The sequence below is a fragment of the Adiantum capillus-veneris genome, chromosome 28, assembly GCF_014529385.1.
Source record: "Adiantum capillus-veneris isolate H3 chromosome 28, ASM1452938v2, whole genome shotgun sequence".
NCBI classification, from domain to species: domain Eukaryota; kingdom Viridiplantae; phylum Streptophyta; class Polypodiopsida; order Polypodiales; family Pteridaceae; genus Adiantum; species Adiantum capillus-veneris.
This window is the reverse complement of record NC_140958.1, coordinates 12388145-12404269: the sequence shown is the minus strand read 5'-3', so window position 1 is coordinate 12404269 and position 16125 is coordinate 12388145.

The window sequence follows — 16125 nt, the reverse complement described above, 5'->3', positions numbered from 1 at the left end:
CCGTACAACAAAGACCCTACCCGATGAATCCTAAGTACGCAAGGATCATTCAAGAAGAACTAGAAAATCTTATCAAATGTGGGTTCATATATCCTATTGAACACTCTGAATGGGTGTCTCCAATAGTTATCGTGCCAAAAAAGAATGGGAAACTCAGGGTGTGCGTGGACCTCAAAAAAGTTAATGCAGCTACTAGAAGAGACCATTACCCCCTACCATATTCCGAACATGTACTCGAAAGAGTTTCAGGCAAGGAAGCTTATAGCTTTCTAGATGGGTACTCAGGCTACAACCAAATCACGATAGCGCTAGAGGACCAAGCTAAAACTGCCTTCATCACAGAATTTGGCGTGTTTGCATTTCGTGTGATGGCTTTTGGCTTAACAAATGCCCCTGCTACATTCCAACGATTAATAAACACTGCTTTTAAAGAATATTTGAGAGAGTTTTGTGAAGCTTTCTTAGACGACCTTTGTGTTTACTCTTCTTGGAAAGAACATCTATCATGTTTGCGGAAGGTGTTTGAAAATTGTAGGTTATATCGTATCTCATTGAACCCGTTCAAATGCCAATTTTGGGTCAAGCATGGAGTTATTTTAGGGCATATAGTATCTAAGAATGGTATCTCAACCGATGAGAGCAAAATTAAAGTGATTCTAGGGTTACCACCACCAAACAATTACAAGGGAGTTCAAAGGTTCATGGGACACCTGGGTTATTATCGACGGTTTATTTTATTTTTCGCTGAGATAGCACGTCCTTTGTACAAGCTTCTCATTGAATTTAAATGGACTGAAGAGTGTGACCAGGCCTATGAACAATTGAAGAAAACACTAGCAAGTGCTCCAATTTTAAGGACACCTAACTGGGATGTCATTTTCCATGTGCATATTGATGCATCAAACTTTGCTATTGGGTGTGTTCTCACTAAACCAGGAGAACATAAATTGGACTATCCCATTAGCTTTGCAAGCCGTCAATTGAACGATGCTGAAAGGAACTACACCACTACAGAGCGAGAAGGTTTGGCAATGGTTTATGCAGTAAAGAAATTTCGCTACTACCTTCTGGCGAACAAGTTTGTATTTTATGTGGATCATTAAGCGTTGCTGTATCTGGTAAACAAGCCATGCTCCACAGGAAGAATCACACGATGGTTGTTAATTCTTATGGAGTTTGATTTCACGATTGTAGTGAGACCCGGTAAAAGTCACGTCATGGCTGATCATTTGTCTCGCATACCCAATGGTGAAGCCCCTACAGGAGTTGATGATGAATTACCCGATACTTCCCTATTCATAGTTGAGACTATGCCTGAATGGAGTGAGAACATTGTTAACTTTTTAGTTAATGGTTTTCCACCCAAGGAACTTCGTAAGGATATCGCTCGAAGGCTAGTAAAAGAACGTGAACCCTATTGTTTGATTGCCGGAACTCTGTATAGACTAGGCAAGGACAATATTCTTAGGCGTTGTGCCCGCGAGGATGAATATTTGTATATCTTGCAAGAAGCACATATGGGCATAGCAAGAGGACATTTTTCAGGAGACCTGACTGCTAGAAAGGTGCTGCAATCAAGCTATTGGTGGCCAGCTTTATTTAAGGATGCATCACTTTTTACAAAAGGGTGTGATGAGTGCCAACGTTACAAGACCACACAGCGCAAAGACAGAATGCCCTTACATCCTATTAAAGTAACCCAACCATTTGAAAAATGGGGCTTAGACTTTGTAGGTCCAATTAGTCCCGCAGCTCGCAACACTCAATCTCGATATATTCTAGTTGCTACGGACTATGTAACAAAGTGGGCTGAAGCTAAGGCTTCACAAAAATCTGACGCGAGGACAACAGCTAAGTTTCTTTTTGAGAACATTATCACAAGATTTGGTTGCCCTTTTGAAATTGTTAGTGATAATGGTACCCATTTTATAAATGAGGTAATAAGAGAGCTTACCACGACCTTTATGATATCCCACCATAAGTCTACACCTTATTACCCGCAAGCTAATGGACAAGCCGAGAGCACCAACAAGACTCTAATCTCTATTTTAACCAAGACGGTAGAAGCTCATTGCACTGATTGGGATTTGAAGTTGACAACTGCTCTATGGGCTTATCGTACTGCTTACAAAGTGGCTATTAATTGTACGCCATTCAAAATGGTATACGGCCAAGAAGCGGTTATGCCTTGGGAGTTTGTCATTCCTAGTCTTAGGGTAGCTTCACAAGAAGGATGGAATGGTAACCCCTTAACCGAGCATTTGTATATCTTAGAAAAACTAGACGAAGAGAGACAGTTGGCTGTGCAAAATGCTCTTGTGGAAAAGGATAGGAGAAAGAAGTGGTTTGATCTCCATGTGAAGGACAAGGACATCAAAGTTGGTGATAAAGTCCTTATGTATGGAGTACGTAAAGAGAAGAAAAAGTTGAAATATGCTGGTAAAGGACCATATAGAGTATGTGAAATTACCCCACAAGGTACCCTTCGTGTGGAAACTCTTGATGGAGTTGAAACCATTGGATTCCTCAATGGGAGTAAATTCAAAAGATATTATGATCCTTTAAGCCAAGAAGAACTACGGGCCATTCATCAAAAGAAGGCCGCCAAAGCACAAACCAAGTTAAACAAGATACAAGCTCAAGCTGAGGCTAAGGAGCGACAACAATGTATAAGACAAAAGCGAGAGGCTAACCTTGGAGTCACAAATGCATTCCACGTGGAAATCGAAGAGGATTGGTTGGACTCTGACACACCTCTACGATACCCTATTGAGTTAAATAGTGCCTATGGAAAAGTGCTATATAACGCCTTATTGGACACGGGTGCTAAATATAATCTGCTATCCTATGGGGTGTGGTGTCAGTTAGGGAAGCCACCTCTATCTAAGAGTATTATCCAAGTCAAGGGTGTCAACAAGAAAAAAACTACGGTTTTTGGAATCTGGCACACTTTTGTCAGTTATGACAATGGAATTGTAGCTCAAGACTTTTTGGTCATGCCTACTGGAACTATGGAGGGTAATATAAACCTAGGACGCACGTGGATGATAGCCACCAAATGCACTATTGATTGGGGGACTGGGGGTGTCACAGCGCAAAAACCAACTCTTATCCCTACCACTCAAGCCATAGTCCCTGAGATATTGCCTAAGGAAATAAAACCCAAGACATTGCATGTCCAGGAGGTTGAACCATACGTCCCCATAGCCCAACTCTCTAGATCTTCAACTGATGTAGTTGAAAGAAAGCTTGAGACACACAAGGACCATCCTAATATAACAAAGAAAGCATACAAGTGGGTACCTAAAGCTTCTTTAGTAACCATGGCTGATGCTAAAAAACGGAAGCCTCGTAAGAAACGTCCCACTCGCTCCAATAAATGTAAGAAAACGTGGCGCTGGATTCCTAAACGACTATTAAAAGCCCAAGGATACTATGATGGAAATGAGCAAATTTGGGTACCTAAACGTAAAATGTGTCCTTCCCTATCGACAACAAACCATATGAGTCAAACAGTGTAACGCTAAAGCCAATGGCAGACCGTGGGAAGGGAAAGATCACAAAATGCTACACACCTAGTCCAGAGCTAGTTTGGGCTCCAAGGCAAACCCAATTTATTGCACCTAGCTCAAGAAGGGGGGAGTTCCATGAAGCTTCTAGCTCCTCATGTAATACATCCATAGAGGTAAAAGCTTCTACACAGCCTCCATCTATAGTAATGGACCTCAATGAAGCTACAAAAGAATCCACACCTCCCAGTGTTCAAGAATCACCTGATGAACCACTTCAAGTTCGATCCTGGGAGAGTACCTTACCACCCTTGCAACTTGACGAGGCACCTAGGGTAATAGAAAACTACTGGCAAAAATCCTCACCTATTACCAACTGGAACAATTGGTTTCAAAGGGTGACAAGCTCATTTCAAACGGTATGATCTACCCAAGGAAGGGGGGAGTGTTTGTGGACATCCATCATTCACTTGCTTCCCTCTCAACCTTTCTCCCTGACCTCTTAATCTCCAATCTTAGGGAATGTATATATAAAGCCTTATACTCACAAAAACAAGATAAAAAAGTAAAAGAGCAAGAGCCATCACAAAAATCATAAAAACAAATTATGCACAAGAACACGACCCTTGTAATATTTGCACTCTAACCATCATCTATTTGCGTGTACAGATATGGCTAGTACGCTAGAGTCATCCACTCCTGCCTTGGGTGAGAGGTACCCTCGTTACTTTTCACAAATATTTCACATGGTCTTTCCAGTGCTTGCATGTGAATGGGATTTGATAGGTACGCTAGCATGTGAGAGGAATTTTGAGGAGTTAGAATGGCTGATACGTCTCTTGACCACGTCTGATCCATACTTAGTAGAGAGCGTTTCTCCCATTGCACAAGCCTACCCTTTTGACCAAGATGACTATAGGCGTCTAGTGACCTTCTTAGTAAACATGGGCACCTATGATGAAGAAGAAAATTTACATGACTACACGGATGGCACATATGGTCTCATGGATGATGAATTTGTTTATCTCAACGACGAGGATAGGGGTTTAGCTTTAGGGTTTCCCCCCAACCTCTACAATATCCTATTCCCTTGACTCTTTAGGGAGAGTGCAAATAATTAGGTTAGGGTTCCTTATGTTTTTTGTTGTGTTCAATAAGTGTTGGTACCTTTTCCTACTAATGTGCCTCCTGGAGGTATTCCTTTTGTTTCCTAGTGTGTACAGGAGTGTGTTGATGTTGATAGGATTTGGACCTTCATGGAACCTTTCTCTCGTTCACACTTCAAATCAAGCGCGACTATCAACACAAACAGGTGTTTTATGTCCATTAACATTGCCCTTATCTTTTTGCATCCATGTTTGTCTGCTTTGATTGTGATTGGTAGCATAATATTCAGCGTATTTTCTTAGTATCAAACATTTAATTCAATGTAATGTTTTGTCATAATCACTTGTCTAGGTTTAAAAATCAAGCAGTCCGACTAAGCTAGTTTGACCAAGCTAGGTATTAGAAATCTTCTCTTAATACCATGGGGACTGCCTTCCTAATACGCAATGGTTACTTAGGTTCTTAATCCGATTTAGGCAGCATTGTGTGAAATGTACTAGGGCTTTCTAGTGGGCTTAACCCTATTGACCTTTAGCTTAAGTATTATAAAGGGAGTTTACTTGTGTGATGAGCCTGGGGAGGGTAACAGTGTTATATGACCCCCCAAAGTTACAAAATTAAAATGCTGAAAATGAACAAACAAAAAATCAAAGTGCCACAATGTAAAATTTTAAGCTGGAAGAGAAATCCCTGCTTAAATTGGTACTTCACTCACATGTATCGCCTATGGTACTAGAGCCCTAGAGGTTCCCAGTGTGGGCGCTTTTCCTTGAAAAGCAAAAAATCCAAGGCATACAAAATAAGCACACACATCAAAATTGAATCAATGTGAAAAGACTTTGGGGGGTCAAAGAAAAGGTAATCAGTCAGGCGATGATTTCATGAGAAATTCCTTTTATCGTAGCTTAACTACAAGGTCTTCTAGGTATAGCCTCTAGTCAGCCCTCGAACATCAAATACTTGGCTCTCGCGATTAAACAACTTAATTGACCAGAAAAAATTGAGAAGTTACCCATGGTATTAATAGTCGAGCTCTAGTGCCTTTTGACCGTTAAATTAGCGACCCCGGACTTGTTTAATTTTTTACCTTTACATCTGTTTATGCATTTGATTATATTGCAATTTAATGTTTATTGCTGACAAATTGTCTAAAATTCTGTTACCAATCACTTTGTCTGTCTATTGCATATGATTTTTAATTGTATATGAGAATGCAATTACTGTGGCAATGTTGTTTGATTTTGCAGTGATTGAAGAAGACTACGCACATCCATGTCAACTGCTCTCCCATCTCGACGAACGAGCTTCAACTGGATAGCTTCCGAGGATGGAATCTACATCAGGAAGGGGGGCATGTTAACCCTCATGGCACACGGACACCCTATGATCTATAAACGTTGTATTATTTAGAGTCAGGTTCCGCGCTTGTCGGACCAATACGAACAGGGTAAGGGTGATCGCCGATGACAGGCGCACTCTAACTGGAATATTCAAGGAGTTAGTTGGCTAAGTATGGGCGCCCAAGTGTGAATGGGGTGAGCTCATATAAAAGCCACTAAACCTAATTTTTACTCATTCTCTCATTGTGCAATAGAAGCTGCTCTTGCTCCATCTCCACCTTCTCCTTTACCATCTCCTTGTGTGTGTGTGTGTGTACGTGGGAGAGAGAGAGAGAGAGTGTGAGAGTGTGTGTGTGTGATCGAGCGTTGTGGCGGCACGACGGCGGCGAGGCAGTTGAGTGCGGCGTAGCGGTGTCTCCCTCTTCTTCGCGGCGCGGGAATCCTTCATTCGCAACTACGCAGGAAGGTGAGTGACACACCGTTCTTCCTTGTGAGCTTGTCTGTTGTATGACTGTGTGCTAGGAGCCTTTGTGGCTCGCACACGGCGCGTAGCAAGTCCCTAGCCTTGACAAGGAAGCTCACCACAAAGGATCTCCTCTATGCCATGCTTGGGGAAAGGTAAGAGAACATGATGCTTTTTATTCTCTTTGACCCTGATTCTACTCACAATTTTATATCCACAGAGTTGGCCACCAAGCTAGGCATCCAAGCCTATGAGATGGGAGATGTCCTGCCCCCGCAGATGGTGCTTTTAAGGGGCAAGAAGCTTCAATCACTCCCTTAATCTGGAAATTGAGGCTCCATTCCCAAAGCTATGTCGCCGAAGAGGACTTCTTTATCTCTCCTCTCAAGCACGAGGATGTAATCCTAGGGGCACCATGGTTTGATCGCATGGCTGCCAATGTTACATTCCATGAAAGGAGAATTTATTTTAGGTTTAGGAAAAAAGATATGTCCATAGATGCCAAAGAAATGGGTAACACCATACCCATTGTACATACGCAACCTTTCAATAAGTCAATAAAGAGCTCTATTTCTGTGTACATGATTTTTGTTAAAGATTCTCAAAATGAACCTATTGATTTAGCAAAAGAAAATATAAACAATCACAAGGAATTAGAGTTATCCAATTTTCTCAAGGGGTTTCAAGATGTCTTTATTGACGACATCCTTGTGAACTACCTCCTAAACGAGGCAATGATGACCATGCAATTGAACTTCTTCTAGGAGGCTCACCGCCTAATAAACCTCCTTATAGAGTTTCTCAAGCTCAACAAGAGGAGATTATGCGGCAAGTGCATGAGTTAGTTGAGAAGGGCATGGTTAGGCCTAGCTCATCTCCATTTTTCTCACCCTTGTTGCTAGTGCAAGAAAGACGGCACATATCGTATGTGTGGCGACTATAGAGCACTAAATAGGATCACTATCAAGAATAGGTTTCCCGTTCCATGGGTAGAAGACCTATTTGATAAGCTACAAGGGTCCACCTACTTCAGTAGGATTGACCTACAAAGTGGCTACCATCAAATAAGAATAGTTGATGAAGACATTGTAAAGATCGCATTTTGCACTACATTTGGTCTATACGAATACATTGTCATGCCTTTTGGCTTGACCAATGCACCAGCCACATTCAACCGCTTGATGGAGAAGCTATTCAGGCCTCATCGAACCTTTACTGGAGTGTTCTTTGATGATATTATCATCTACTCAAATTCACTAGATGAACACAAGCAACACCTCTAGGTAATATTTCAAGTCTTAAGAGAGAATAAACTTTATGTTAATCAAAAGAAAATTTCTTACAAGAGATTCAATATTTAGGTCACACTATCTCTCAAGATGGCATCCAAATGGATCCATCAAAGTTAGAGGTAATAAAAGGATGGCCTAAACCAAGGAATCTTCATGAACTAAGAAGCTTTATAGGTATGTGTGCATACTATAGACGCTTCATAGAAAAGTTCTCACAAATTGCGGGACCATTACATGACCTAACAAAGAAAAATATTAGGTATACATGGTCTGCCAATGAGAAAAAATCTTTTGAAAAGCCTATCTCTCAACTTGTGCTTACACTGCTGGATCTCTCAAAACCATTTGAGGTCCAATGTGACAGTTGTGGTGATTGCCTTGGAGCTGTTTTGCTCCAAGAAGGGCACGCCATAGCCTATGAAAGTTGAAGGCTCGACCCTGTTGAGCAAGCTCTAGGCATATATGAAAAGGAAATCCTCGCACTTCTACATGCCTTAGACTCATGGAAGCACTATTTATTGGGGACTCCTTTCATTCTGCGGATGGATCACCAAAGTCTAAGCACTTCATGACGCAGACCAAGCTCTCCGACAAACAAATGAGGTGGGAAAATTTTCTTTTGCAATTTCATTTTCATATTGCTCACATTGCTGGCAATCATAATCAAGTAGCCAATGGACTCTCAAGACGACCGAGAGTGAATGCGGTTTCCATAGAAACTTACAATGATCTATCTTCTATGATATATGAGTATGCTATTGATCCCAATTTTAGAGATGTGATTTCAGCCCTTGCATTAGGGAAGAAAGAGGAACCATTTACTTGACAAGATGGTTATCTTCTCTATGGAAATAGACTATGCGTTACCAACTCACTACGTGAGATAGTAATGTATGAATCTCATGCTCCTCCTTATGCGAGGCATAGAGGGATTCAGTCCACCCAAAAAGGGATTGAAACATATTTCTATTGGCCTACCATGAAAGCAAACATACAAGAGTATGTTTCTAAATGTGTGGTATGCCCAAACACGAAGTTTGATAGAGGGAAGCAACCTGGATGGCTTCAACCCTTGCCAATCCCTAATTCACCATGGGAGAGCATATCCATGGATTTTATCTTTGGTTGCCTAATTCTATCCATGGGAATGCGAGAATATGGACGATAGTAGACAAGTTTAGTAAACAAGCTCATTTTATACCTCTCAAAAAGACTATCAAAGTCCAGCAAATGGCAACCCTCTTCATTTCACAAATCTTCAAGTACCATGGCTTGCCAATGTCCATAGTGTCGGATAGAGATCCTAGAATGACCAATAATTTTTGGAAGGGTCTCTTTGAGAATTTAGGGACCATGGCTAAATTTCTCTTCGGCCTATCACCTGCAAACGGATGGCCAAAGTGAAATAGCTAACCTAACAATTCTTGATCTACTAAAATCCTATGTAACAGAAGTAGATCAAAGGTCCCAATGGGAGAAGTACTTACCCTTAGTGGAGTATGCCTACAATAACACTGTACATACTTCCACGGGAAAATCACCTTTCGAGGTAATTGAGGGAAGATCAAAAAGTCCCTTGCTACTTAAGGTACACGTGAAGATCTTTGTTGCAGATGAGTATAGCTGAGACCTACAAGAATCTTTCCAAAAGATTAATGATGCTATCTCTATCTCACAGCAGAGGCAAAAGGTTGCTAACTGATAAGCACAAACGATCCCAAGCCTTTAAAGAAAATGATTGGGTCTTACTTAAATTTTCCAAGGCTCGATTAAGGCATCCGATGGGCAAGAATCCTATGGGACACCAAAAGGACTATGCTAAGTTAGCAAAAAGGTACTATGGTCCCTTCCAGATTCTTAGACCAATCAATGATGACCTATCAACTCAAGTTGCCTAACCATTGGCTCATACACAATGCCTTCCATGTGAGCCTACTAAAGCCTTACAAAGGAGATCCACCTCAAGAACCAACTATTGAAGACCCACCGGAGATCAAGGACCAAGAAGAGGTGCTATAGCCCGAGTCCATTCTCTGACATGAAGACAAGGTATTAAGAGGCGGTAAGACTATCCAAAAATATCTTATTAAGTTTAAGAATTATCCTTTTTAAGATGCTAGATGGATGCAAGGCATACAATTAAAGGATAACATAAACCTTGTCAATTCTTACAATGTTTCCCTAGAGTAAGCAAATGTACAAATGTTTAACACTAGGTTGGTAACCTAACAAGACATAAAAGTGTCCTTTCAGGGTTTTGAAAAAAACCTCCAAAACCATAGTAGATCCACTCATTTTGTAAAATCCTTTCATGAGGTTATAGTTCAAGGCCTACTACACATGGAAAAAATAAGAAACTTGTAAAATTTCTCATCTTTTGGTCACACCAAGCCTCCAAAGTTGATGGACCAATACATTTTCATCAAAACAGTCATTTCTTACGTTTTGTTGCATAAAAATAAGATTAGGGATTTTTGTAGGACTTGAGATAAATTCCCTAGTTAACTTCAATGGGTTGGTGATCAGAACATATGATTGCTTCTCACTCACTATTTTTTGTTTTGCCAAAAGAAATAGGTACAAAAAAGTTGAATTTTTACCATTCTGCAAACCTATCATCAAAGTTTCTATAGCCACGCTCAATACAAATATTATATTCATGTTTTCTTAGTTACCTATTGTCCTTTAGGTTCATAAGGAGCCATGGAGCATGCCAAAAGAATAATACATCTCTTACCAAGGGGAATCTTGGGGACAAAGATGAAGTGCAAAATACAGCCAACATGAAAAAACTGGGTTCAACATTATGAGTTGTAGAATCCCATAGAAACTATTCAATATCTAGCCAAATTTGATCCTTATGGCTAGATATGGTTACTACCTACAAAATGCATGTAGTTGTCACAAGAAACTAGCAATATTGAAAAAGCTATACTTGATATACTAGAATGTTTCGTTTTCTTCTATAATTGAAAAAATCAACCATCGTTGTCTACTATGCAAAATAGGGTATTAGGTGCCCCAAAACTCAAGGAATATTAGCTCTATGTTACAATATGCGACATAGAAAATCAAAACTGTATTTGGATATCATGAAAGCCACCAAAAAAATCATAGAAGAGCTAAAATTGGCTAAAAAACAGGATTTGACAATTTTTGTAATTTGGTCATAACTTACAACTTTAACATTTATTCCTCCCTAGAAGCATCAGGACATGTTGAGGACTACTAAAGATAGTTCTCTACCATTATAGACCTCACAAACATGAATTCTAGAGTGGTATAGTTGCAAAAAGTTGAAAAAAGACAAAAACAGGACCCATTTTTTCACACAGTTTAGGTTGTGAAATGTTGTGCAAGGACAATGTTAAATATGGAATTGATATTCCAAAAAAATGTCAAGTTTTTTTCAGCTCATGAGACAACTTTCTAGATAGATAGCACCTCAAAATCCATTTTGAAACTCTTGACATAATTCAAGGAAAATGGTCACTTAACAGGACATAAAAATGTCCCAGGACATAAAAGTGTCCCATTACCAACCTAGTGTTAAAATAAACAAAGTTTTTGTCTTATAAGACTCTCTTTTTCTTAATGGTGCACAAATGTGAAGTAGTATGCATGCTTAGAATCAAGTTTGCGGGGGCGGGAGACGACGTCTCCCAAACACCAAGTAGAGATTGTCACTCTACTATGGAAGATTGATAGGACTAATGTGTAGACATGCTTGTGTGGCAGCTTAGGCTCTCAAGCACCAAATGTATTAGTCATCCATTCTTGAACAATGTTGTAGGGTAAGATAGGGATCCTCTACCCGCTAGAAAAAGGACTAGTGAATAGGCTTTATCTTCTCTACCCCATAGTCGAGGAAGAGTATGATTTCACAAGACTAATATCTAATTCTCCTAAATACTTTTCTCATGTTAAACTGATCATTTAATACGGGAAAGTGCCAGAGGAGAAAAAGCTAGAATATTGGTTAAGCTGGTAGATTGGACACAGTAGGGATCCAAAGGGGGGGCCATCTGCAAAAGAGCAAGGTGCAACAATGGGCTTTAACGACCCTAAGGTTCAGCCCATTAAGACTTCCAAAATGCTAAGGTTCTAAAATTCAAAGGTTGAGTCCAATGGTTAAGCTTAGAAAAATTGGATGCTTTGTGTGTGTACAAAAAAGTCTTCATGGCTCCTACATAGAAGGGGGCGAGCCCTGTAAGTAGGGGATGAGAGAGAAACACACACACACACTCACAAGCTTCCTTTACACAAAGGGAATGAGGGACACATGCCAGCTCCCTAGCCCAGATGCCCACAAGGTGCACTCAAATCCTATTGGATGGCCGTGGAGGTAGAACAATGAGAATTAGGCTAGAGTAAATCTAGTTTAATTCATTAAAAAAAAAATTATAAAAGAACCAATAAGAATTAAGCTCTCTAGAAGACTATTGCACAGTCTCCCAAGGGGTCCAATGAGCATTCAGCAGCCCAATGGCTTGCCTGATTCCTATTGGCCAGGAGACAAAGGGATCCAGTGAGAGTTTAGTTGCATTAATTAATTACCTAAAGCTCTCACAAAAGGGGAAAGGGGGACACATGTCAGAAGGCTATCACTTATGCTTCTTAAATTCTAATGGCTAAGCTTGGAGAGGTCCAATGAGATGCCAGCAAGAGGATTTAGCAAGAGGGGTCGACCAAGAGAGAGGGGGGGCTGAATTTCTCAAGGCATTATTCCACACACACTCAGACTAGCTCATGTGTGAATCAAGAAGACTCTCTCTCTCGTTCTCAAGCTTTAATGGAAAGCTTATCACCTACTCCAAGCTTGTGAGAAGGGAGGTCTACACCAACAACTCTTGGCTTTGTGATGCAAATCCAACCAAGATCCAAGCTTCAATGCATTCTCATCTCCTCTACCATGCTAATTACTAAGCTATGCTATGCTAATATGAGTGATCATGTGAGGAGATGTACTTATTTCTTGTAAGACTAACCCTTCTTCCTCTGTATCTACTCTCATACACTGCTAGCTCTCACCATCTTCAAAGGTGTGTGAGGTCTTGGGTTTGAGACCGTGAGGGAATTGATGTTGTGTTTTATAAGTGTTTTTCTTAGTGCTTGAAGCTTCCATCTTCATTGAACTAGCTATTTATTGAAGGAACACAAAGAATTGTATTCTAAAATGTCTCTCTTGATGGGGGAAAAACATATGATACAAAGCCTTTTGGAGGGGGACCGGCTCCATGTAAATCCGGTTCTCAATTGTGGTCAATAGCTTAATTTCTCTCTCTTTTGAAGTATTGTTCATGCCTATCTAACTAGGTGTTATACTTTTTGTTGCTCTCTCCACCCAATCAATCTTGTTATGCTCATTAGCAGACTATTCTAATGAATGCTCACTATGTTCATGCTATTTTCTTCTACACACAAGTTACTAGGCCATTAAATGTTACATATCAATGGATAGATATCAATGACACATCAATGAGTACATTCTAAATCCAAAAGGTCTCACGAGTTTTGATTTCATTTTTAAAAATTTTACCATGCGCCCATTTTGGACAAGAGGGAGAAAGTCGAAGTCCTTATGGGGCCCATTTGAGAGTCCAAAATTTCCCTAATGGAGGATCTGCTACATGTGCATAACGTGGTATCCAAATAATAAGCAAGAACCAAGAAATCTTCAAACTTCAATGACATTTATGCATGTTTCTTTTATGTATTTGATTGCATCCATCTTTTGTGGACAAGGCATTCTACCATAAGGATCACACATATGCCCCACAATCAGCACTTCATTAATCCCAGATACAGATTTTTGTACTGAGAGGGTAAGACGAACTTCTTCCAACCTTGAAAAACTCTCCTCACAGTCTTTGATATGGTATGTAACAAACTTATAGAACCCCTTGATCCATAGATTTATCTTTGTATTTGTATTCACATCCTTTGATGGGCACATCATAAAGAAATGGCGTTGTGTTTTGAGGTATGAAGTCATGTTGAACCTTGTTCATCCCATTCATCATATGTGCAACTGAATTTGTTTCTTCTTGAGGTAAGGTATACATCCTTACCAGCCCCAAAGATGTTTTCATAGTTGTCAAATCTCTACTCTCAGCATCTAAGTGAAATTGATAGTACCCTGAATAGAGATTCCCCATTGAGTAAATTGACCTTCTTGCAAATGCCTCTGTAATTTCATCCACTATTGGTCCTGTAACCACATTCTTGATGGTAACCTTTTTCACATGTTGCATATCTTGTATGAATCACAAAGATCCATTCTTCTTAGGCACATTGAATCACTTATTCAAATATGGCCCACAAGAAGGCTCCAAAATACCCATGCTAACATTTTCATTTAATAGTTCTATTAAATTTGGCAAAAGTTCTTTTGGATTTTGGATTTGACGTAGAATCCAAGGCACATGAGGATAGTTAAGATCACCATAGGTGCAACAACATTAATATCAACACACCTATCTCATGTGGCTGGAAAGCAAAATCCTTACCATGCCTTGAAAGCATTTCTTTAAAACTCTTCTTCTCTTCTCCTTTTAAAAACTCCTCACAACCAACTTTTATCTCTTTTAAGGATTTGATTGTGAACTTGTGTCTAGTTCTTTTTGGATCCCAAGAAGCTTGCTCTAGATTTTTCCTGCAATTTAATGGGGTAAAGATAAGGCCATTAGTCTCACTTTCTTTGCCACGGTTTTGTACTTGGTCTCCACGTGCACTTGCAGTCCTTTATTAGCATTGAAATAAGAAGAACCATCATTCAAGACCTTTGTTTACATGCAAATGACTGTGATGTATGGCTTCCCAAGGATAAGAGGACAAGTAGACATCTCCTACACAAAGAAGTTTTTCTCATCCTTCACATTACCAATCGTCACTTTCACATTTGTAAAAGCCCCATACAAATCTCTTAATGAGTTATTTGTAGCTCTAATCATCCACTCATGGTTTGTGTCTATCGGCCATTTGCCCTTCATGTAAAGACTCTTGGACATAAGATTGATTTCAGAGCCATGATCTATCAGTGCAACATATGGCTCCTAAAGATCACCCACCTTGACTAAAGTTTTTTTTGTAGCTCTTGCCCAATGACTTTTGGAGTAGTGGCTTTCATGGGAGGCTTCATCTTCTTCTTCATCATCCACAAATCTAGCATGCATATCTCTTCGAGAAGAGTGGTAGCATCCTACCACACTGTCATCACAATCACGCTCTTGGACATGTATCCCATGTGCCTTTTGTGACTCCCCTTCATCCTCAAACTGTGGAGGAATAGACTCAATGAGATTTTTATTCTTTCTTTTTATGATATCTATAATCTCTTCATGAAACTCACATTTAGCTATGCCAAGAACTTCACCCAAGGTAAACTCAACTTTATTGTTCAAAGTCCTTTCCTCCACCCTATACTTGCTTTAAGTTTGTGACAACTTCAATGTCAAATTGTAGTTTGTATGCAGTGCCTTTTCTTTCACTTCTCCTTTCTCTTTCCTCTATCTTGGAGATGCTTCCTCCATAGGAATCTCAGGAGGAGGCAGCACCTGTTGTGGAGCTTCATAAGAAGGCTTTAGATCCTTTCTTCATCCGGCTCTTGTAACCCTCTTTGAAGTAGAAGGACCTAAATCTCCATTCTCATGTCTATGCTTTTCTTCCACAATTGCTTCATTGTTATAGAATTTTTCAAGATAGGCATGCACTGATAAAGAGTCCACGGGTCATCCCAACCTGTTGTATACTCCTAGCATGTCATTACCAAATCCTACTATTGTGAGTCCAAAAAGTTGATAATTCAATGCTTGATGAGCTTGTTAAGGGCATGCAATAAACGAAGTTAAAGGTGACAAGGCTTGAAGATAAAGGACAACCTGGAGGACAGAAATCCCAAAGCAAAGAAGGATTTGTGTAGAGATGCATATGGTTTGATAGCACAGACCATGGCAGAAGGGATTGTGATAGCTTCAGTGACGCCTTGAAAAGTGACCTTTTGTTTTTTAAGGATGGCAAGATCCATCTGCGGGAGACACATATGCCATTAGGAACTAACTTTGGAAAAAGGGGTATGCAGAAGTTAGTGAAGAATATGGCAACCATCATGCTATTTCTATAGTGGAGACTGCTACCTATGAGGCAAAGATAGAGCTAATTCCAAAGAAGCATTAAAGTGTACTCAAGATGCTTTTGAGGAGGTTGATAGCTTGTGGCCATATGCAGTAGTGTTAGTCAAAAAGGGGAAGGTAACTAAACATGTATTACATGAAGTTGGTGATTGCATGCGTCAAAGGTAGTACCTTTCACCACCATCTTGTCCTTATGATGTTTCCTCTTAGCAAGCAATGAGACTACGCCCTCAACCTCTTTCCACTCAGCCTTTAGACCATGTTTTGTATTCTTGTCTTCAA